This window comes from Neovison vison, chromosome 13, assembly GCF_020171115.1.
Source record: "Neovison vison isolate M4711 chromosome 13, ASM_NN_V1, whole genome shotgun sequence".
NCBI classification, from domain to species: domain Eukaryota; kingdom Metazoa; phylum Chordata; class Mammalia; order Carnivora; family Mustelidae; genus Neogale; species Neogale vison.
Window position 1 is genome coordinate 11,252,228 of NC_058103.1, and position 24,946 is coordinate 11,277,173.

Consider the following 24,946-nt stretch of genomic DNA (forward strand, 5'->3'; position numbering starts at 1 on the left):
GAGAAACTCAGATTACTGAATCAAGACATAGACCCCAAGTAATGAGATAATTTCTACCCTTGCACTTCTTTTTGTGAAGTATCTGTCTTAACACAGAATCCTTGATACTTTTCGTATGGTTTTCTCTAAATGGTTATCTTTTGGTTCCAGTGTTGTTGACATCTCACATAGTCTGTGAGACTCTCTTTACTAAGAACTGCCCCTTCCCCAGCCACATGATGGTGGCAGCTATTATTATTATGATTTAACCATTCTACAGCATTGCTCTAAGCACAGTATTAACTGTCTTCATCCACCAATAACTCTGTGAGGTAGGCATTGTTATTAACCCCATTTTCAGATGAAGAAACTGAGGCTTAGAAAAATCAAGGAAGTTTCCATGGATACACTCATGGTTCACAAACTTCCTAATCTTGGGATCTCCTTAAAAATTACTGAGAATTCTGGGGCACCTGGGTGGCTCAGTGGGTTAAAGCCTCTGTCTTTGGCTCAGGACATGATATCAGGCTCCTAGGACTGAGCACCGCATTGGGCTCTCTGCTCAGCAGGGAGCCTGCTTCCCCTGCCCTCTGCCTGTCTCTGCCTATTTGTGATCTCTGTCAAATAAATAAATAAAATTTTTAAAAAATTACTGAGGATTCTAGGGTGCCTAGGCGGCTCAGGTTAAGCATCTGCCTTCAACTCAGATCATGATCAGCGAGGTCCTGGGATCAAGTCCTGCATCAGGCTCCCTGCTCAGCGGGGAAATTGCTCCTCCTTCTTCCTCTGCTGCTCCCCGTGCTTCTGCTCTCTCATTCATGCTCTCTCTCTCAAATAAATAAATAAAATCTTTTTTAAAAAACAGTGTTTAGGGGAATTTTTGACTTTTCATGTTTTGTGGGCACTGCTTCTGGGAATCCGGGAAAGCTATACTTTAATTTTTACCAAGGTATGACTTCAAAACATGAGCTCCATTTCTGCTCCAAGCATACATTGTACATCTGCTTCATTAGCAAATAACCTAAAAGAAACAATTCAAGGTAAAGATAAGAGTAAAAATCTCCCTGTTCCTTTCCCATCCCTCCAAAGCCTATAACCTTATACAAACTAAAAGCAAAGATAAAGTTTATAATTTTCTGGAATGTCCTTCATCCTGATGACTTATAACTCTTGATGTAACAAAAAAACATATAAAATCCTGTATTAAACATCTCTTCTGTGGAACACTCTCTTACTTGTAAAGATTATGTATCCTAGGAAGCTATCCTCACTTAGGCTCAAATAAAACTCTCTGCCTTTTATATATATATTTTTAGAAATTATAAAATGTTTGTTCATTTTGTGTCGACAATAGTGAAAAGAGTGGCATTCTTTTACTTTTTAAAAATCTCTTTAGGGGCGCCTGGGTGGTTATTCGGCCCAGGTCAGGATCTCAGGGTCCTGGGATGGAGGCCCGCATCGGGCTCTCTGCTCAGCGAGGAGCCTGCTCCACCTAATCCCCACCACCTGCCTCTGACTACTTGTGATCTCTCTTTCTCGCTATCAAATAAATAAATAAATAAAATCTTAAAAAAAAATAAGCAAAATCTCTTTAATGTCTGACTTAATAGAAGATTAGGCCCCTGAATTCTCCCATCTGTTTTTGCATTCAACCTGTTCTGATATCCCTTGTCATGCAGCCTCTGGAAAATTCCCCTGTACCCTCTTCAGAGAATGAGTGAAAAAGTCAAGTATCTTAATATTATTATAAAAGTAATTTTTGTTTGTTTTTCATGAAAGTAATTTTTACATTGCAAGACCCCAAGGGTCTCAGGGACTCCTAAATCCCCATAGTTTGAACACTCGGTTACATAATGAATCCCATAAGATCTGATTCAGTGCTGTGTTATCCCATTTCCTGGCCTCAGTTGATCAGTTTTAAGATAGGTTCCTGACAAATACCAGGGAGAGGAGCCCTTTTCCAGGGATGTTATGCTTGGGACCAGAAGGCTGGAACGCAGGACTGCGTTAGGCAATGGAAGGTCCAACTTAAGAGCCATGTTTTGGTTTTGGGGGTTTTTTGTTTGTTCGTTTTCTAGCTGTGGAGAAAGCCCTTCCATCGAGAGTTAATAATGAAGCCAGGCCACTGAAAGAAGCAGAGATCAAGGACAGAAGGAAAGCTCAGCCGTATTCAAATCCCTGGTTCTGACTGTTTCTAAAGCTAAGAGTGTCTTGACCTTGAATTTTGGGCCACTCTATTTTCTTTATGATGAATCCTTGCTTTGGGCTTAAATTAGTGGGAGCTGGATTTCTAGCACTTGCAACAAAAAGGGTCTTAATGAAGGCTGTATTAGTCACGTCTTTTTTTTCTTCAGGTTTTCCCTTCTTTTCTCAATTAAAAAGAGGTAATAAGCGATGCTGAAGTAAGCTAAGAATAAGCTGGATAAGAGCCAACTCTGGAAGAACCATTCCCAATCTTAGAAGTTTAGACTGGAGGGGCGCCTGGGTGGTTCAGTCGTTAAGTGTCTGCCTTCAGCTTAGGTCATGATCCCAGGGTTCTGGAATCGAGCCCCGCATCGGGCTCCCTGCTCAGCAGGAAGCGTGCTTCTCCCTTTCCCACTCCCCCTGCTTGTGTTCCCTCTCTTGCTGTGTCTCTTTCTATCAAACAAATAAATAAAATCTCTTAAAAAAAAAAAAAGTTTAGACTGGAATGCTGTTGATGTGAGAATCAAGTATTTTAGGTCTTCCTCTCTGACAAAAACTTTAAATTACTTTTGACAGTGTCAGTAAATCTAACTCCAAATTCAGCCACATGATTAAGCTCCCTGCCACCTACCCCTACCCTAGGAGGTGACACTTTTAGCTTCTCAAATTGCAGGTACAAACAATCTTCCTCTGTTTAATTTCTTCAAGTGACAAAAGACTAACACCGTTAAACCTCTATGATTTTCAATAAAGGGCTTAGTGGGCCCTGGATTCAATATATTCTCAGTGACCTACAATACGGGGCCTTCCTACTGCGGTTATATAAAAGGGCCTAATTAGAGCTATAGCCTCGAGATCAGGCTTTTTGATTTTGGAGCTCTATGTATACAATGAATGAGAAAGGCACACTTGCCCACTGACTCCTTTTTAATGTGATTTTTATAAATGTTCATGTTCTAAACAAACTGGTGTTAGGGTTCTAGAAAATTATATAATGAATTAAGACTGTACTACCTCAGGTCCAAACATCTTAACTTCTCTACTTTCTAGAAAAACACTTTTAATTGCTATTCAAGGACAGAGGGTCTTTGCTATTCAAGGACCAAAGGTCTTTGCAGGATGTGGTGTGTCTCTCTGGGTCTATTTGTGTCTGTCTTTCTAACTGCATGACCTCAAAGACAAAGAAACTCAAATAAGCAAGGAGCAAAAGCAAAAGAGTTGCAAAAGGGGGGGGGCATTCAGCGTTATGCAATTAGTAACATCAGTGACAAACTTTTGAATTGCCAGCACAATGCTGATGAGAGAGCCAACAAAAGCCTCCATCCATTATTACAAAGAACCCTGAGAAAGAACTGCTCTATTCTTTTTTCAAAAAAAATTACAAGGGATGAACACTTTTTTCGTTTTCTTCTGCCACCTTTTCGTTTTTAAATTTGACATTTCTCTTCCTCTCCTGAACCACATGGAGAAATTCTTCAGTGGATTTCTATTATGCTAGAGTGGAAAGACATTGGCAGTCGAAGCACCCAAAGATCAAAGGTCAGACCTCAGCGCTATCGTTTACTAGCTGCAAAGTCTCAGACAAAGTTGGTATAATAATAGTTCTCTTCGAATGCTGACATAGAGATTAAATGAAATAGTATACGTATCAGTTGAGATGACTTTGAATGAATGTTGCAAAAAAATATAATAATGAAATTGATTGGCTCACATAATTTCCAAGGCCAGAAGGAGAACTGTTTCAGGTAAAGCCTGATTAAGTATCTCTAATGATGTCACAAGGGTGTCAGTTTTTCTTAAGGTACAAGTTAATTTTTTTTTTTTTTTTAAGGTACAAGTTAATATTACCTTAAGACAGGCTTCCCTCTGGCAGCAAGATGGTTGCAAAGAGCTCCTGGGGCTATACCCTTTTTCAGTCATGTTCAATGGAAGAGGGGAAGACTCCTCTAGCATATTCTGTGGAAGGAGAGATTTTCTCTTCCAGGAGTCCTAGCAAACATTTTACCACATCCTGGTTCCTGATGAGGTTACATACCTTCCTTGAACTAATCTTTAAAGTGAGGGGAATAGCTTTTGTTGAAAATTTTGAACCAGGCAACCAGGTATAAAAAAACATGGGATTGATTCCACTCAGAACACTTGATGGGGAAAAATGAGGGGGTTATGAAGAAAAAGAAAGGTGGGAAATTGTCACACATGACAATGTGTGAGAATGTACTTTGAAGTAGGATGCTGAGTAAACGGGGGTGAATTCCATCCCTGGGTTTCATGAGGGAAACATATCCTTTCAAAGGATTAAGGATTGGCTTAACCCTTGCCAATTAGACCTTCAGAAAATTCCATAGCATCTTCAATACCTGAAATTGTATCACCATTACTCATCCTTGATTTTCCATATAGTTTAGGGTTTTTGTATCTATAAATAAATGGTTTAGGTTTGCCTGTTCTTTTATAAACACATTGTTGTTCTATTTTTTAATTTTTAAAGGTTTATTAATTTATTTAAATAATCTCTACACCCAACATGGGGCTTGAACTCATGACCCCAAGATTAAAAGTCACTCACTCTTCTACCTGAGCCAGCTAGGTACCCCAAGCTTTCCCTATTTTTTAATTTTATAGAATTTAAGATACCACTATTTAACATCTCACTGAAAACAAATACCTTAACCAAATCAGGACCCAGGGCTAAGAGTCCATCAACTGAAATTTGGTCAATAAATTTCAGCATTGTTAAAAAGTGTTAAAAAATATATATATCTTAGAAAGGATGGACTACAATAATACAATAGATGGTATTATCTTGCATAATCACTTCTGTGTTTTGCTTCTTTGGCTTAACATCATGTTTGTAAGATTCATCCATGTTTTTTATAGGTTAATTTCATGTAATACATTAACATACCACATTTTTATCTCTGCTCTTATTTATGGATATTTACATTGTTATCAGTTTTGACTCATATGAACAATGCTGCTATGAACCTTCTTGTTCATATCTCTTGTGTACATGGGGATAAGTTTCTCTAAATACCAAATGTTATAATTGCTGAGCCATAGAACAAGGCAATTTTCATCTTTCCTACATAACGTCAAACTACTCTTCCTAGGGGTGGAGCAGTCAGTTAAGCATCTGACTCTTGGTTTTGACTCAGGCTGTATCTCAGGGGTGTGAGATTAGGCCCCACACCAGGCTCTACACTCAGCCCAGAGCCTGCTTGGGTTTCTCTCCCCCTCACCTTCAGCCCCTACCCCCCAATTCTTTCTCTCAAATAAATAGATCTTTTTAAAAAATATTTTGTTTATTTGACAGAGAGAGATCACAAGTAGGCAGAGAGGCAGGGAGGAAGCAGGCTCCCTGCTGAGCAGAGAGCCCAATGCGGGGCTCAATCCCAGGACCCTGAGATCATGACCTGAGCCGAAGGCAGAGGCCTAACCCACTGAGCCACCCAGGTACCCCTAAATAGATAAATCTTAAAAAAAAAAAAATGGTTCTTCCTATTCTCAGTCTCACCAGCAGTGTACAGAGTTCCTATTAATCTACATCCTCATTAGCATTTGAAATTGTTTTTTTCATTTTTACCAATCTGATGAGTCAGTAATTTTATCTTATTACAGCTCTAAATTGTATTTCCTTTCACTAACATGAAGAGCACCTTCTTGTTTATCTCATTTGGATTCCTCGTGTGTTCAAATCTTTGGTCCATTTTTTTAATTGAGATGCCTCCTTCTTATTGAATGTAGGAATTCTTTACATATTTTGGATATAAGCCTTCTGTTTTTATGTATTGTAAATATCTTTTCCCATCGGATGGCTTGTCTTTTCACTGTCCTGATTGTGTACTTAATGAACCAAAGTTCACATTTTAAATGTAGTTGCATTCATGTGCAGGGGAGGCAAAAATTCACCTCTACTTCCTTTTTGGCTGGGACTAAGATTTAAATCAACATAAACAGATTAACAAGAGAAAGGCATACAGATTTTTGCATGTACATGGGAGCTGCCCTAGGAAAGTAAAGACCCAAAGATACAGTTGAAGCAAAACACCTACACACGAAGCTGGACAAAGAGTAATAAATAGAGAAAATAGGACAAAACAAAGGATCCTGAGTCAGAGCCGTTAATTATAAAGTGACTAGGAAGATAAGGCTTAGTTGAACACGATATGTTTGTATACATTTCCCCTAATCTTTGTCTCTCGGAACTCTCTGTCTCTGGTGATAAAAATGTTTTCTTTCTTCCAGAGATAGGGAAGACATTTTTCACATCTTTCAAGGTACTAGTCCCTCGTCTGGGTACTTTGACATGTGTGTTTTCATTTCACTTAATATTTTAGACTTCAGGAGATTCAGAAAAACAGTTGGAAACAGAATCATTATAAGCAAAGCATAAGGCAAATAGAAAACCCAGGTACCTGGAGCACCTGGGTGGCTCAGTCAGTTAAGTGTCCAACTTTTAATTTCAGCTCAGCTCACGATCTCAGGGTCACGAGATTGAGCCCCGAGTCGGGTTCTCCACTGAACGTGAAGCCTGGTAAGGATTCTCTCTCTTCCTATCTCTTTGACCCTCCCCTCACTTGTTCCCTCTTTCTCACTCTCTCAAAAAACAAACAAAAACCCAGCTTCCATACTGTATTCCAGAAAGGAGCCTAGGGAGAGGCTTTGGTGGATGATTATGTATGGTAGAAAAAGGAAGGAACAGAATAGAGTAGCAGAAAACAGAATACACAGTTAATGCAAGGAATGACTCAAGTCTACAGCATCGGTGTCCAGGTGGATCTGGTGGATGGGGTCCCATTTGCTAATGGAGGGAGCAGAAGAAGGAACAGAACATAAATTCAGGATTCTTGATTCCAAGGGACAGAATCCAATTGTTTTTATGCACTCCCAACCAGTTTAAGATTTTAAAAGGGCGTGGGGGGGTGGCGGGTAAGGGCAACTTAATGCTCACAAACACAAGAAAACCGGCATGGATTGGTTTAGGGCACAGCCATGCCCGAAAGTTCAAATGATGCCATGGCTTCCCCTTCTACAAGCTCTCTGTTTCTGCTTGCAGTCTTCAGTCCTACTGCTCTTGGCTTTCTTCTCAGAGCTGAAGAAGAAAATCTACATTGTCCCCTAAAGTCATAAACCCAGAGAAATAGATTAAGAGGAAACAAATCCTAGGATAGCCTGGCAGAAATTTCCAGAAATGACTTTGATTGGCCTGGTTTGTGTCAGATGGCCACCCAGATCCGTATAACTCTAGGACCCATTCTGTTCACCACTACAGAGTGTTATCTTAGCGCTAGCCATTTTCCCCCCATCTGTCTTTCTATTTAGACTCTAAGCTTCTCAAGGGCAAAGAATCATTTAATATTTTTAGCCTGAGCATGGGCACTGTGCTTGGCACATGGTTATTGGAAGCTTTAAAAAAAATGTGTTGGACTAAAACTAGACACATCTAAACTCTGATGGATGTGTAAACTGAGTTACTTTAGAATCTTGAAAGTGTAGCTAAGTGGTATAATAAGAAACCACAAGCTAGATGAATTCAAGGGAGGAAAAAAATCATGGAACACTTGGGCTTGGGTTTTGTGAAGGCGAATCATACCCAACTAGTCTACTAGAGTTCTCTGAATGTGCAGATGGACAAAAGGACAGGGTAGAACCAGCAGAACTTGGTGTTTCAAAAAGTCTTTGATAGGGGCGCCTGGGTGGCTCAGTTGGTTAACTGCCTGACTCTTGGTTTTGGCTCAGATTGTGATCTCAGGGTGCTGAGATCAAGCCCTGCCTCTGCTCTGTGCTGGCTGTGGAGCTTGCTTGAGATTCTCTCTTTCCCTCTCCCTCTGTCCACCCCCCTTAAGAACAAAAACAAAAAGTCTTCAATAGAATTTTAGATTTCTATTGTTGTTGGGTTTAATTTTGTTTTTTGAATTGTGTCTAGGAAGCAGAACCAAAGTCAAGTAAGGAGGGTCAGGAATAAGTGAGAAAGTGTAATGATGGGGACTGATCTTTTTAAATTATCTTTTTAAATGAATTATCAAGAAGGGGTATGGACCATGGAATTTCTCAGTTTTCAAGTAACAACTCTTTCAGTTAATGCAATACTTAGTTGATTAAGACAAAGATAAACTAATGGAAAATACCTTGCAACACAGCCCTGGCCTTATCGTTCCAGAGTCAGGCAAGGCACGTCAGGGTTCTGCAGGTTCCTGCTCCATTTTTTCTTTGGTGATGAGCTCTCTAGCCATACCTGCTCTTTCACCTTTAAGATTGAAGAAGAAATAATGTGGGGCATGTGCTGGCTTTGGTCTTGCTTTGCCTCACGGAGGGGCCTAAAGGTAAGGGTGATGTGGTAGGACTTGTGGCCTGGAACCATGACCACCAGGAGACTGCTGTCCCTGGGACCCACCTCGAGATGTCCTGGCAACTCAAGTTCAATTTGGTTGACTTTCAGCTCCAACCACCTGTATCCTTCTTCTTGAAGTCTAATTCCGGTCCTGTACAGATCACCCATCAGCACCAAATTATTGCTCTGAGCAATGATGTTTCTGAGAAGAGAGCAAAAGAAGAGGGAAGTGAAGAGATGGAAGCTGACTTGTGCCCCATTTTGCCTGCTAAGAAACAGGGGGACAGGCCCTAATTCTTCTTTGGCCTCCTAGCTGCCTGCCACATAAGCTATAGACCAGATTCCTGTGCAAGTTTCAATAATTTTAAATGGCTCTTCTCCATTGAAGAGGAGGGCTGGAGGTGGGGGGGTCCCCTTGGGAGCAAAGGGGGTCCCATTCTCCATAGGACTTTAGTGTTCTTCTAATCCTATAACATCCTGGGGTTTCACTTTTCTCCAGGAGTGGGAGGAAGTCTGAATTTCTATTCTGACCCTCTTTCCCCATTTGCTATAAGGTTGGAATCAGTATCAGAAGCTCAGATCACACATTTTTAACACTTTTTACATTCTTGGTTCAGAAGGATGTGAAAAAAACCTTCAATTCTCCAACCACATATGAAATGCTTGGATAAAATAATAAAGGACCAACAGGTGATTAAAAAGATCAAATAATTAAAGATTGCTCTTATTCTTATAAGCTTAGAGGTCGTTTAGAGAACTACAGGAAGACCCGATGTGACTTGGAAAACTTGTTTCTCAAAGGGTGGGTAGAGACTGAAAATGCAAATAATTTCAAGAGCATTTGAAGTGAATTCCCAGAGGACAAATACATCAGGTATTTCTAAATCCTATCTGAGAGCTGAGTGGAGATATGCCTGAAGACCAGGGTCACAATGTCTGGAATTCTAGTCTGGGCTTGCTCGCGCCTACTTATTAATGCTGCGTGTGTGCCCCGGGGCAAACGACTGAGTATTTCCAAGCCTTTTTCTTAGCTGTAACCATTATACCTGTCTCGACGACTTCAAAGGGTGGCTTGTGTTCAAACGAAGCCATATGTTTAACGGTGTTTTAAGTACTATAAGGTGCTTCATAAATATAAGGTGTTTTTGTCGTGGCATCGCTGGAATTATTGCAAACTCCCAGACAAGGAGCAGCCAGGGAAGGGCGATTTGACTCCTCCAAGCAGAGATCGTGCGGTTTCAACAATTCTCGTCATTTACGGAGACATTTTGTTGAGGAAAACTTTTCCGTTTCTTTGAGATTTTTGTTTTAAACCTGCTATAGCAAGCAGCAAGGTGCTGTCTGTAAAAGCACCAGGCAGAGGTGAAGATAAACCGCCTAGAAGCCGCCGAAACGCCAAGACTGTCAGGAGTTTTCCGCGGAAGCGCTGTCCTGTGTTTGACAAGAACGCAAGATACGTGCGATCGATCAGGATGCCGGCCGCCAAACGGCAGGAAGAATTAGTAGAACTGATCGTACACGAACGTTATTATAATTCCGCTGTCATACATTTAATGATTTGCCACAGCTCCCCGAAGGAAGTAGAATGCTGCAACGAGTTTCAAACTCCGAGCGTGCCGCGAAGCGCTCCCCAGCGTGGAAAAGAAATAATGCGCGCGCACTCGGCTTCGACCGCTCCCGGGCCCTGCGAGCTCGTCTCTCTGGCCCGGCCCGGCGCGCGCGCGCGCGCTCGCCGCGAGCCCACGTGACCGTAGGCGCGGCGACGGCGGGGGCGGGCGGGGGCTCGGGCCGGCTCCGCAGCGCCGCGCAGGCGCCCCAGGGCCGCGCCGAGCCGAGCCCCTCCTGCTCCCTCTAGGAGTCAAAATGGCGGCGAGGGGAAGCTGGAGCAGCCCGGGAGCCTGAGCCACTGACAGGAGCGGAGAGGGCGGCGGCGGCGGCAGGAAGAGGATGGCCGGGGGTGCTGGCGCCGGTGCGGACGGCGGTGCTGGTGGCGGCGGCGGGGGCGACGGCCGCGGTCCCAGCGGCGGCAGCAGCAGCGGCGGGAGGAGCCTCCGAGGTGAGTGTCCCTCGGTGTCTCGGAGGCTGAGAGCCGAGGCTGTGCCCGGCGCGGCGCTAGGCGTCCCGGCAAGGAAGGGGCTGTGCCTGGGAGGTGGGGGCACCGGGTTGGGGCTGGGACGCCGCGGGGGGCGCCGGGCCGCCGGCGGGGAGAGAGCAGTCGTCCGTCTGGGGCTGAGGCGGCGGCTGACCGCCCGGTGCCCGTGCGCTCCCAGGGGCAGACTAGGCTGTGCGCCGTTGTCCCGGGGGCAGAGGCGCGAGGTGTGGCGCTCGGGGCGGAGAGAGCGGCCCGAGGTGGCGGCGACAGCAGCCCGGCCGGCTCCGGGCTCCAAGGGGCGGAACCCGCCGCTCCCAGGACGCCGGGAAACCGCTCCCGAGACTCGGGCGCGTGTTTACCCGGCTGCGGGGCTGCGACCGCCCCGGGGTGGGCGTGAGAGCGGCCGGCAGGAATAGGGGAGGGAACAGGCCTGCGGACGGCTGCTCGCGGTGGGGAGAGAAGTTAGATCGTCCTGGTAAGTTACGGTTCCGGGATCGAACTGGGATTGCGTTTTGACAGGTTGCGAGGAAGACAATACCTGGGGTGTTTGATAAAAGAGTCAGTGCTTGGAGTACTTGAATGGCTAAAAGCGTGCATTTTCGGTGCCTTCTCGTTTGCACAGCTGTTTACTAGCCTTACCCCGAGGATGAGAACTTTCTCACCGCCTTTTGGGAGAAGCTCTGGGGAGTGTTGTTTCCGCTTTGAACTACAATAGCACCCCTTCGCATACCAGCACAGATAATACTCTGGATTAGGCCTAATTTACAAAAGCAGTCTTGGTTATCTTTACCAGAGAACTGTTCCTTCTGCCAAAACATCTTACTGTCATGAGGAAATAGGCATTTTTACAGAATTAATTATTTTTATTTTCAACTACCAGAATCTTTTGTCTCTGAATAGCATCCATTTCTTTTAGATTGTTGAAATACATTACTTTCTTCCGGAAATGTGGAAGAAAGATTTGAAATAGCAAGAATTATACATGTTAATAGAAGCTGTGATTAAGCCTGTCCTGGAATTTTGGAGTCAGGAAAGCCTATAGAGATCTGGTATAATTTGTTTTAGAGCTGAGAAAGTAGGCCCAGGGAGATGAGTGACTTGCTGTGGGTCCTACAACTGGCTGGGGATTGGGCCAAAACTAGGATCGGGGCCTCCCTCCGCCCCCATTTAGAGCCCTTTTCACTACTCTTCTGAGCCTCTTTCTCTTCATTGATTGAATTCGTCATCAGTGCAGGTGCCCATCCCTGGGTCTTTGTGAGGTAAAGTTGAAAGCAGAAATGAGAAAGCACCTCACGCTGATTCTGACAGTGACCCTCAGTTACAAGTAACTGATGAGATTTTTTTTTTCTACCCTGAACTTAATAAAACTGACATTTCATTTAGAGTTTTCATGGGCCTGTAGCTGTATTTGCACCCAGTTATATTGGGTGCATTCTTACATGCATTCGGTAAAACCCATACATAAGTCAATATTCTGTCCCACAAAGCCTAACTATTCTACTGTTCTGTGTCCCAATACCAGCATTTAAACAAGTTTGTATCAGACTCAGATTTCCAAGATTTAAAACACCTGGGTTTGCTAGGTTATACCTCCTAGTTTCCATGTATTTTCTTGTTGAATTACAGCAGTTTTCTTTGTTGTGTGTCACAGATTAACCTTCAGAAATGCAATAATGTCAAATGATTCTGATCATGTTCTAGTCAGTGAAACCTCACATATCAAAGTTGTACCTTGTGTTCAGTTACCCTGGTGATTATGGAAAATCTGGTTTGCGTTTTGCATTGTATTAGTTTTGAGAGAAGAAAACAAAGAAGTGTAATATGTAGACCTTGCCCTCAGGAAAGATACGATGTACCCTTAGGAGTCTAGGAGACAATCTAGTACATTCTGTGAATACAAAGAATGCTATAGGTGTTCTGGTTAGAGGGAGATGAGTGAAGCCTTAGGAGTCTAAAGAACTTCCTGGAACACTTGGGACTTGAGCTAGCCTATGAAGGTTTAGATTTACAGATACTGGAGCAGGTACTGTGTGAGGGAAAAGCGAGAATATGATGTGGAGATTGGCTTTGGGGGAGGGGAAAGGAGGGAAACTAGGATGAGCTGGCAACTGGATTTGGGAGACTAAAATGAAAACAAATCACACAGTTGGAAGGATACCGGTCGAGAAGGGTTTGAGTACTAGATTGAGGAGATTGGGATTTTCATCTCCTTGGGCAAGATATGGGGAGCCTTTTTAATGTTGGAAGCCAGGTATTAGTATGATAAAGCAGCAGGATGAACCTGTCCGTGATCTACAGGTTGAGTTTGAATGAGCAAAGAATGGAACAAACCAGCGATGACGTGGCTGTTGCAGTTATCCAAATATGAAGAGATGAGAACGTAGGTTAGTGATAGAGTCGCTGGGAAGGATGCATGGCAGGTGTTGTTGTTTTTATAGTGGTAAAATATACATAAACATAAAATTTGACATTTTAACCGGTTTTAAGTGTACAGTTCTGTGGCCTTAAGTACATACATCCACATTGCTGTGCAGCCATCACCATCTTCATTTCCCCCCACCGAAACTCTACACCTGTTAAATGCTAACCCCCCATTTCCATTACCCCGAACCCCCTGGCAACCATAATCTGCTTTTTGTCTGTATGAATTTGACTACTCTAGGTACTTCATGTAAGTGGAATCATACAATATTTATCCTTTTGTGACTGGCATGATGTTTTCAAGGTTTGTTCATATTGTAGCATTTGTCAGAATTTCCTTCATTCTTAACACTGAATACTATTTCATTGTATGTATGTATGTACATCCATTTTTGTTCATTTATCTGTCAGTGGATACTTGGTTTTCTTCCACCTTTTGGCTGTTATGAATAATGTTCCTATGATTATGAGTTTACAAATGTTTGTTTGAGCCTGCGCTTTCATTTCTTTGGGGTATATACCCCGCAAATTTTACATTCCCACCAGCAATGCACAAGGGCTCCAATTTTTCCACATTCTCACCAACACTTGTTGTTTTCTGTTTTTTTGATAATAGCCATCCACATGGATGTGAAGTAGTTTATCATTGTAGTTTTTTTTTTTTTAACTTAATTTTTTTAAGTGATTGCTACACCCAGCATGGGGCTCAGATTCACAACTCATGACAAGTCACATGTTCCACAGACTGAGCCAGCCAGGTGCCCCCACTGTAGTTTTGATTTGTATTTCCCTAATGTTTAATGATCTCTTACTGTACCTATCAGCCTTTTGTATATATTCTTTAGATAGATATCTGTTGTGCTTGTTTCAGCAGCACATATATTGAAATTGAAGTGATACAGAGTTGGCTCCTGTGCAAGGAAGACATGCAGATTAGTGAAGTGTTTGGACTGTTGTGTGTCTTGCTCAGCTCATTGTGCCCAGGACTTGCACAAACACATGAAATGATTGAAAAAATACTTCAAGGATCTGATTATTGGTGACTGAGGGCAGCATATTTTCCAGATTCTTCAAATATTCCTTAACCATTAATTACTTAATGTCTCATGCCATATTGTAGTAGTCTTTTTAACTTTTCTACTTTTAAAAAAGATATATCTATTAATTTTTTTTAAGATTTTATTTATTTATTTATTTGACAGGGAGAGCAAGAGAGCACAGCAGGGGGAACAGCGAGGGAGAGGGAGAAGTAATCTCCCCACCAAGCAGGGAGCCCAGTGTGGGGCAATGCAGGGCTCAATCCCAGGACCCTGGGTTCATGAACTGACCTGGAGTCAGATGCTTAACTAAGTCACCCAGGTACCCCCCACTGTTAAGATCTTTTACCCAAAAAAAAGCTCTTTTACCATTTTTTATTATAGTTGTTTGCTTTTTTGTTGTTGAGTTGTAGAATTCCTTATATATTCTGGATATCAATCCCTTATCAGATGTAGGATTTGCAAATATTATCTGCCATTCTATTACCTTTTCACTCTATTGAGTGGCCTTCAATGCACATAAGTTTTTAATTTTAATCGAGTCCAATTTATATAGTTTTTTGATTATTGTTACTTATGTTTTGGTGTTAAATCCAAGAAAACATTGCCAATTCCAAAGGTAGGAAGCTTCCCCCCCAAAAAAAACTCTCATGTTTAAGTCTTTGCATGCAAATATCCAGTATTTCCCCAGCACCATTTGTTGAAAAGACTGTGTTTTTCCATTGAATGGCTTTGGCATCCTTACTGAAAATGACTTGATTATACCATGCAAGGGTTTATTTCTGAACTCTCCATTCTATTGGTCTCTGAGTCTGTCTTTATGCCAGTATCACATTGTTTTGATTACTGTAGCTTTATAGTAATTTTTGAAATCTGGAAGTGTGAGACCTCCAGCGTTGTTCTAATTCAAGACTGTTTGGGCTGTCTGTGGTCCTTTGAGATTCCAAATGAATTCCAGGGTGGATTTTTTCAATTTTTGAAAAAAAAAATGACATTAGGATTTTTTTAATAGGGATTTCATTGAATCTGTAGACTGAAGCAGTTTTGACATATTAGGTCTTACAGTTCATAAACACCAGATATCTTATAATTTATTTGTATTTTTATATCTTTAATGTCTTCCCACAACCTTTTGTGGTTTTCAGTGTAAAAATCTTTCACCTCCTTTTATTTTTTTAATACTATCACAAATAGGATTGATCTCTTAATTTCCTTTTTGGATTGTTCATTGTTAATGTACACAGCTCATTTTTGTGTGTTAACTTTTTATCTTGCAGCTTTACTGAAAGCATTTATTCTGATGTGTGTGAGTGTGTGTGTAATCATACATACAAAATTCACTTCTTCCTTCCAATTTGAGGCTTTCAAAGGCATTCAGATATTTTTCTTGCCTAATTGTTCTGCCTAGGACTTCCAGTACTATATTGAATACAAATGGTGAAACTATACACCCTTGTCTTATCCTGATCTTAGAGGAAATACTCTGACTGCTCAGTATGATGATCGCTGTGGATTTTCCTTTATTATATTGAAATGTTACCTTATATTCCTGGTTTGCTTAGTGTTTTAGCAGGTATGTTTCAATGAAAGAAAAAAAAAAAAAACAACTCAGTTATGGGTGCTGAGAGTGTAGCCTAGGGACAGGGAAAATTCTGATGTCATTGGCAAAGTAACATGTTAATGCCCAGTTGATGTTTTAGGCATCATCTGTGTACATTTGCAGTCATGTTTTGCCTGAAGCAAAATAGTACTGTGGTTAATTCAGTAGAGAAGACTGACATTAATAAAATAATTATACAAATACATGCCTGAATAACTGTAGTATAATTTTGTTCGCAGCTGTATTCCCAACATCTAGCATAGTGCCAGGCACACAGGTGCTCCCTACAGTTATTCATTAATTCAGAAGCAGAAGACTTAGGATTTAAGCCAATAAGCTAAAAACTATATTGCTTATAATTTTTTAATGGAAAAGCATTTTTTTGTTTTGTTTTTTTTAAGATTTTATTTATTTATTTGACAGAGAGAGAGAGAGAGACAACAAGCAGGGGGAGCAGCAGGCAAAAGGAGAGGGAGAAGCAGGCTCTCCACCAAGCGGAGACCCAGACCCAGGACCCTGGGATCACAACCCGAGCCAAAAAGGCAGACGCTCAGCTGACTGAGCCACCCAGGCTCCCTGTTTTTATTTTATTTTAAACCATCTTTGCTGTTAACCCAGTCTTGGTACAATGGTAACAAAACAAAATCAGACTTTACTGCTGTAAAAACAAACAGACAAGTGACTTTTTCTTTTTCTTTCTTTCTTTTTTTTTTTTTTTTTTTTTAAGCTTTTATTTCTTTGCCAGAGAGAGAGAAGGTGTGTGCAAGCAGGGGAGAGGAGCAAAGGGAGAGAGAGAAGCAGACTCCCTGATGAGCTGGGAGCCCAGTGCAGGGCTTGATCCCAAGACCCTAGGATCATGACCTGAGCCGAAGGCAGATGCTTAACGATTGAGCCACCCAGTTTAGATCCTCTAAAACAAGTGTCTTTAAAAGTGAGGCAACATCTTTCAAGTTGATGATAGTGGAAGTTGGTTATCAGAATCCAAAATTTCAAAGGGAGGCTTAACTTAGAAGAAACTTTTCAGGTACCTGTTGACTCTAGATTTATAATGCATTTCAAATATTCAGTACCTAATTTATTTGCAAAACAAGTTAAAAATTCTTTTAATGCAAACTTCAGTGGTTTTTAGAATCTTTTTTTTTTTAATTTAAATTTTGACAGGCTGTAAATTTGACATTCCAAATAGAGTTTTCACAACATTCTATCTCAAATAACATAGAAACTTCAAAATGTATAATATACTGTTATATAAATTGATACTGAATTATTTTAAGGTTGGAATAAATAGGAATCACTTTAATCCAATACACAGAGCATCCGTTACATCACAGGATTCAAAAAGGCTTTTGCGTGTTGTTGGGCTTTTTAGATAGAACATTGGACAGGGAATCAAACCTCCATTGAGATTCTGACTAGTGTTTATGGGTTTGTGATTTTAAGCAAGCCACTTAATCTGTCTGGGGCTTAATTTTCCTCCTCTGTGCGTGTTCGTGTGTGTGTGTGTTACCTGTATATATGCGGTGTTTTACAAAGCAGCTTTGCCATCTTGTGTTTGCGCTTCAATTCTTTCCCTTCCTGTTACCACTCTGTTCCCAGTGTGAACTGATTATTGAACTCCCTACCAGTCGTGTCGCTGCCGTTTGTTCTTCCACTGTCCCTTTCCTTCTCTATTCTCTATATTGCTACCACATTTATGTTTCTTAAAAAAAAGAAAAAAAAGCAATTTGGGCATGTCATCTCCCTACTTTAAAAACCTGTATTAATTTCCCATCGCTTATGGGATGAAGTCCACACTGAGGAGAGTTTGTAGGCTATCTCCAACCTTAGATTTCCCATGACTCCAGCCATACCAAGCTGTTTCTTGTTTCCTATGCTTCTGTTCTTCATTTGTTTATCCCAGTGCTTGGAGTTCTTTCTCTCTGTTATCCAGGAGACTCTGAGAAGATGATTCATCGCCCACTTCAGGGGTAGATTTTGATTACTCCAAGCCAGTCAGCTCAAGGCATTTCCCTGTAAACTGTTATTTGTCCCAGTCAGATTGAAGGGAATGAGACATTCTATTTCTGGGGGAGAGGACTTTTTCCCTTATTTTATGTGAGCAAGAAAATAGATGACCCCAGTTGCCACTGGCAACTGTCTTGTGACCACAAGGGATGACGAAGCATGCCTGGAAGATGGTAGATCAGAGAGAATGAACGTAGGTCCATGATAACATCATTTTAGACATACCATACTGGGGCCTGTGGCTTTCTCTTCCATGGATTTCGTCACCTGACAGGTAAATGTTGAAGCCATTTCTTTGGAGTTATTTGCCATCAAAAATCTCCTTATTGATGCAGTCATGTTTATTCTTCAAGACCCAGTTCAATTATGACCTTTACCAATAGTCATACCCTCACTGGCTTAGTATTCTGGCTTACTCGTCCAGCCCTGTTGCACTCCACTGTAATCACTTGCTTGTACGCCTGACTCCTCCACATAACTCCGTGCACTTTGAGCCAAAGGCTACAGGATGAAGCACAGTCTCTGCTCCATTCATAACTCAGCAATGAGTTGTTAGGATGAAATAACATGAAAAGGGGTTTTATAAACAATCTTTAACTAAATATGAGGTATGTTACTGTCTTTAAACTAAAGGGAAATGGATAAATCAGTTGGACTAGATACACAAAGTGTTACTTGTCCTTAATTATTGGATAAAGAGTTTGACAGTCTTCTCTGGCCACAATGCCTAAAATTTTATGAAAAGACTAATGTTGGAGTCCTGGAAGGAGCAATAATGAATTGTGTTGTTATTGTGCAGTTTCCTTCTTCCTTCCTTCCTTCCTTCATTTAGGAGACTTGAGTGCCAGAACTAACTTGAAGTATAATATGTGTATTTTTCCCCCTATGTTATGAAAGTATATTCAGGTCTGTTTTATCTGGGGTTTATTTGTGAATTGTTCTTAGGGAAAAATTCCATAATGTGCCTCATAAGACCTAATTATTCTTGTCTTCAGACTTTCCCAAAATATTTCTTGCTTGTTTGAGACTATACATGAGAATTTTCTGGTAAGCAAAAAAAAAGCTTTGTGGCAGAACTAGATGAATTGTAGCAAATGTTAGTAATAGCTTGTGACAGAAAATTCTCATTATAACCTCAATTACAAAGTCATAGTTCCTGTCACATGCTTCAACGATAAAGTCTGACAGAAGGGGAAGGATGGGAAAGGAGAGTTATAATTCCTGTCTCAGTATACTTCACCATTTGTTGGCTTGAGTCAAATAAATCAACTTCACCTTCACCATAGTAATTTGTAGTTACAGTAGCCTCCCCCCACCACACCTTGTCCACAGGGGATATGTTCCCAGACCCTAGGTGGATGCCTGAAAGTGCAGATAGTACTGGACACTATATATACTAAGTTTTTTCCTATATATACATACCTGGAATGAAGTTTAATTTACAAATTAGGCACACTAAGAGATGAACAACAATAATACACTTGATTAGCCAAAAGGGCAGGGCATGATCAACAACAATTAACAACAACAATTGTCACAGTATAATGCAATAACATTTATGTGAATGTGGTCCCTCCCTCTCAAAATAGCTTTTTTTAAAAGATTTATTTATTTATGTATTCATTTGAGAGAGTGTGCTTGTGCAGAGTGAGTGAGAACAGAGGTCACTGTGAGAAGAAGAAACAGGCTCCCCAGTGATACAGGGAGCCTGATATAGAACTCCACCCCGGGACCCTGGGATCATGACCTGAGGCAAAGGCAGACGCCTAACCAACTGAGCCATCCAGGCGCCCCTCTCAAAATACCTTACTGTACTGTACTGACAGTTCTTTTTGTGATGATGTGAGATGATAAAATAAATGCCCATTTGATGAGATGAAGTGGGGTGAGTGACCATAGGCATTGTGACACAGCATTAAGCTACTGTTTACCTTCTGACAGTACACACTATGGAAGGTGAACTCATGGATAAGGGGAGACTACCGTAGCTACACTTAAAAATTATTTTTAATAATTGAATATCTCTTAATGATTATTTTACTGGTTTAGATTTTCTTAACCTACGATCTATGAGATTTCAATTGTGACTATTCCTAGGTTGTTCATGATTCCTTAGAGATTATCTTTTTAAATCATTTCAGCAGCTAAGAGATAACAAATTTCAGACCATGCGTGATATACATTTGTAAAGTAGGCATTTTATTTCAGAAGTATTTCATAACTAGAAATATTAAGGGAACACTAAGAATATATAGTTTCATTTTATTATCAAAAACACAAATACCTCCCATGCCAAAGTTAAGCTATGACTGTAGTAGAGCCAAAGTTCTAAGAACCAGGCTCATCTCCTCGTTTCTTTGCGTTCTTTCCCTCAACTTCTGGTTTAAAAATTCTAATGGTTACACTTAAAAGAATGTTGCATAGATTAGTGGAATGTGATGTACTTTTATATTCTTTTAAGAATGCATTTTTAATAGGAAATAAAAGTATCAGCAGGGGACTGACAGCTGTTTTGAATTACAATAGGTTATATTAGCAAAAGCCCACATGGACTTAATAAGAGTCTCCTAAGCAAAATTCTAACAAGTAATCACCATTTGCAGTAATGCCATGGACTTTTATAGAAAAATGCCATTTTAGGAGCCCCTGGGTGGCTCAGTGGGTTAAGCCTCTGCTTTTGGCTCAGGTCATGATCCCAGGGTCCTGGGATCTAGTGCCCCATCAGGCTCTTTGCTCAGGAGGGAGTCTGCTTCCCTCTTTCTCTGTCTCTGCCTGCTGCTGTGCCTACTTATGATCTCTGTCAAATAATAAATAAAAAATATTTTTTAAAAAAATGCCATTTAAAAAGATATCTTCATGGTAACTACACTTATCACAGATTGGGTAATGTACAGAATTATCAACTCAGTATGTTGTATATCTGAAATTTAATATAGCATATGTGTTAGCCATACAAAAAAAAAGATATCTTCATTTAACATATATAAAAATGTTCTCTGGCTTGACTTTTTTGGTGGTGATTGGGTAGGGGAAATACTATTTTTAGTACATGATCTTGAACTAGTAGCTACAGATCCACACTCTTATTTATAATATGAATTTCCAAAAGTTCTGAAAACCATTTTTTAGGGAGACTCATTTGATGGCAAACACTGAAATGACCTGGATTCATTTGGCAACAAAACCTCATGTAAACGAACATAGCTTAGTTTAAATATTTAATACACTTTACTGCAAAATGTCAATTTGTTAGATTATGGGGTGCTATGCTAAACCTAACTGGGGATTTACATAATTACAGTAAATAATCCACATACCGTATTACTATCTTAGAAAAGAAAGAGGAGGGAAAAAGTCTGAATTTTAGAACCTATCTAACTCCGGAGGTTTCTACCTGATAAGGGATTGTGGACCTGTATTCTGAATAACACTTTTAAACTGGTAATGGACATTAAATATATTTTTTTAAATTTTTTTTAAGAGTTTATTTATTTGACAGAGAGAGAGAAATCACAAATAGGCAGAGAGTCAGTCAGAGAGAGAGAGAGGAGGAAGCAGGCTCCCCCCGGAGCAGAGAGCCCGATGCGGGGCTTGATCCCAGGATGCTGGGATCATGACCTGAGCCGAAGGCAGAGGCTTTAACCCACTGAGCCACCCAGGCGCCCCGATTTTTTAATGATGAAACTAAGATTGAAAGACAGGATAGTGTGTAACACTCAATAGTTTAATTCTGTGGATAAAGTTTAATTATCAAAAATATGGGAAGAATATATAAAAAGTAGAAAAAACTCCGTGATTGTCTCATAGGTTTAACTATAATTAAGCATATATTACTTAAAATTAGATGCTGGAGTAGAGAGATAGGAGAAGGAAGTTACTAGCTAATTTCATTATTGCTTCTGTTAGGGAGCCATTCGGATCATAGCCAAAAAAGAAGGAATTTGGGGTATTATATAGAAGTATTGTAAAGGTGACTTTTTATATATGCCCATCTGGTCCCAGGATTATGGTGAAAAGGATATCGGTCATCGAGCATAATTTGAAGGTTGCCAAGGACCTGTTTTCAAGTCTGACCAAGAACTCTTACATTTAGGGAGGGGAAAGAAGTATTAATAAAGTTAACTAAGGGGCAAGGAGGGGTGAACTTAGATAGGGAGAGCATCTGGTCTTCCTTGAATATACGTCATTCTGTGGTTTTGACTTTAAATCTATCTAAGTATTTTACAGAATTATGTAACAGTTAAAAATGTAATGCCTGAAAATCAAAGGTAACAAAACTTACCAAGTGTTTTTCCAGCTAGTGATACACAGAATAAACTACTCCACGTGACTGACATACATGATAATTTGTAGGATATTTTGAGTTGGGTAATATCCTAAGGATAGAAAGAGTTGCAAAAAAATAAGCATAAAATTATTTTCTTTATCATATTGTTGATGGTAGATAGTACTGACATTTTCATTCTCAGCTGTTGCATGTATAATGTGAGATAAAGTAAATGAACTGTAATGTAGGCAACATTGAGAATAGAGTTTTGGCATGTAAGAAAGGAGAAACATGAAGGATCAATGAGATTAAGTAAAAACCGTAGGAATTTGAAATGCATTGGAAGCATCAGCATAAAGTCATGTATTTGTTTGTATATATGTACATGCTTGTGTAGATGTATGTATATAAAATTATCTCTCTGTGTACTAAAAAGGCACTTAATTCTCATAGCACCCAGATTGTGGTTTCTAAATACCATTTCCCACTGAAAGAAATTAGAGCTTCTTTAAAGAGATGGATGAGGGTCACCTGGGTGGCTCAGTTGGTTAAGCATCTGTCTTCTGCTAGGATCATGATTCCAGGGTCCTGGGATCCAGCCCCACGTTGGGCTCCCTGTCAGCAGGGAGATTGCTTCTCCCTCTGCTGCCCCTCCCCCCTGCTCTGTCCTTTCGCTATCTCAAATAATTAAATAAAATCTAAAAAATAAATAAATAAATGTGGGACGCCTGGGTGGCTCAGTTGGTTAGCAGCTGCCTTGGGCTCAGGTCATGATCCCAGCATCCTGGGATTGAGTCCCACATTGGGCTCCTTGCTTGGCAGCGAGCCTGCTTCTCCCTCTGCCTCTACAGGCCACTCGGCCTCCCTATGCTCGCTCCCTCCCCTCTCTCTCTCTCTCTTGCAAATAAATAAAATCTTTAAAAAAAAAAGATTTTTAAAAAATAAATAAATAAAGAGGTGGTGATTCCATGTCTAAGGCAAGAAAAATACAAGATGTAACCCCAGAAAGCAAAGAAGCTATCAGAGACAGTAAGATTGTGTCATAAGGTCTCAGGAGCCAATTTGAGTAAGTTTCCACTGTCTAAATACATGACAGTTTGAGCCCCGGTAAGGATAACTGCGAAGGATTGAAATCCATTAAACACATTTGAAACCATAAATCCGTAACATTCTTTTAAACTTGCTGGTCATTATTAGAAAATGCTGCAAAGTTCATTGTTTTGAAAACGAAATAAAAGTAAAGAATCATTCATTTATTCTGCCTTTTCTACACAAATTACATAACAGAAAAGTGAATAGTTGATGAGTTACTCATTCAGAAAATTTCCAGCTAGTGAATAAAGAAGGGAAGATACAATATCACCATGTTGCAACTCCTAATTAATGACCTTAGTTGGTGGTCATTGATAATTGTTAATATCGCAAACTTAGAAGTAGACATTTTGTACCTATTGTTGGAATTACCATCTGTGAAGCAGTATTGGCAAAATAAACTTTTAAAAGTATGAAAATGATCCAAAATCTCATCAAGTCGCTAATTCTATGAATACAGTAAATACAGGGGCCAGAGGAGCGTATTAAACTACATCATGGTGATGCGCTTGGCAAAATCCACATTGTGGGAAACTACCAGATAATCTGACTTTTTCAACAACAACAAAGACAATTGCAAGAGGAAAAAAAGAATGGGTCGGGAAGGAACCTCTTTAAGAGACATGGTTGTGCAGTCACAGTGTATAGCCCTTATTTGGATCCTGAGTCAAACAAACCAAAAAAAAGTAAACAGTTGAGGGAATGTGAACACTATGTGGGAAGTTGGTGTTAAGGAATTACTGTTCATTACTTCAGATGTAATGAAGGTAATATAGTTGTCCTTTTCTCTTAGAGTTGTATAAAGAAATATTTACAGGTGAAATAACATATGCTATCTGACATTTGCTTCAAATAATTTAGAGCGATTGGGTAGAGAATGAATTGGGATATAATGATACAGGACTGCCACAGATTATTGAAACTTAGTGATGGACAGAGATTGTTTTGCTATTCTCTTCTATTTTTGTAATTGTAGAAGTATCTTCTGCAAAGAAGGAAAAAACAAGCTAATAGCAAGGAGTGAAAACAGGAGGATATTCAGTAGAGGTGGTTGATATTTATAGAGTATAATCCACAATGCAGAAACTTTTTATTGTTCACCAACAGTGCAGAACACTGGAGATTAGTTTAAGATCTGTTCTTTAATCTCAATTGAGTGATGAAGTAGAAACTTCAGTTTCAAATTTGAGTAACAAGAATAGTGTCCTGTAGACATAGGGAAGTTTAAAGAAGACATGATTGTTCTCTTAGGAAAGGTTAGTATAGGACTGAAGACTTGAGATGCTTTCTTATTGAGACAGAACAGTAGATTAAAGATGGGAATGCCTAGGATCTAGTTTTGTTTGGCTTTGCCATTTTACAATATGTTTTACTTTGGATAAGTCGCTTCACCTTTCTGCCTTCCTTGCCTCAATCAGGGATCAGAGAATGAAGCCTGTCCTTCAACATTGAAGACTTGATGTGAGAATAAAATGAATTACTGTGTGAAAAACACTTTGTAAACTGTATGGTCCTCTTGTAAGATACTCCCACTATAGTCATTAAAAGAATGTAAAGGAAAGAAAGACATTGTTTTCCTGTCTGTTTTAATGGAGATTTTCCTCACTTACCTTTTTAAAATTGTGATTAAAAGGGGCACCTGGTGGGGCGCCGGGGTGGCTCAGTGGGTTAAGCCACTGCCTTCTGCTCAGGTCATGATCTCAGGGTCCTGGGATTGAGGCCCACATCGGGCTCTCTGCTCAGCAGGGAGCCTGCTTCCTCCTCTCTCTCTGCCTGCCTCTCTGCCTGCTTGTGATCTCGCTCTGTCAAATAAATAAAATAAAAATCTTTAAAAAAAATAAAATAAAATAAAAACAAGTCTTTCCTTGTGTAACATTTATTTTTATTTATTTATTTTTTAAAGATTTTATTTTTGGTGGGGAGAGAGCAAGAGAGAGAG

At 40.3% G+C, this 24,946-nt stretch overlaps 1 long non-coding RNA gene and 1 pseudogene across 1 annotated transcript; one reads left to right on the forward strand and one right to left on the reverse strand.

Moving 5' to 3' along the window:
* Positions 1-782: 782 nt before the first annotated feature.
* LOC122893442 lies at positions 783-9,982 on the reverse strand. Its single transcript, XR_006381632.1, has 3 exons — positions 9,541-9,982; positions 8,558-8,696; positions 783-1,000 (listed from the first exon to the last, which is right to left on the reverse strand). It is a non-coding gene; the product is annotated as an uncharacterized LOC122893442 (long non-coding RNA).
* A 3,883-nt stretch (positions 9,983-13,865) lies between these two features.
* LOC122894928 lies at positions 13,866-13,963 on the forward strand (annotated as a pseudogene).
* The last annotated feature ends 10,983 nt before the right edge of the window (positions 13,964-24,946 follow it).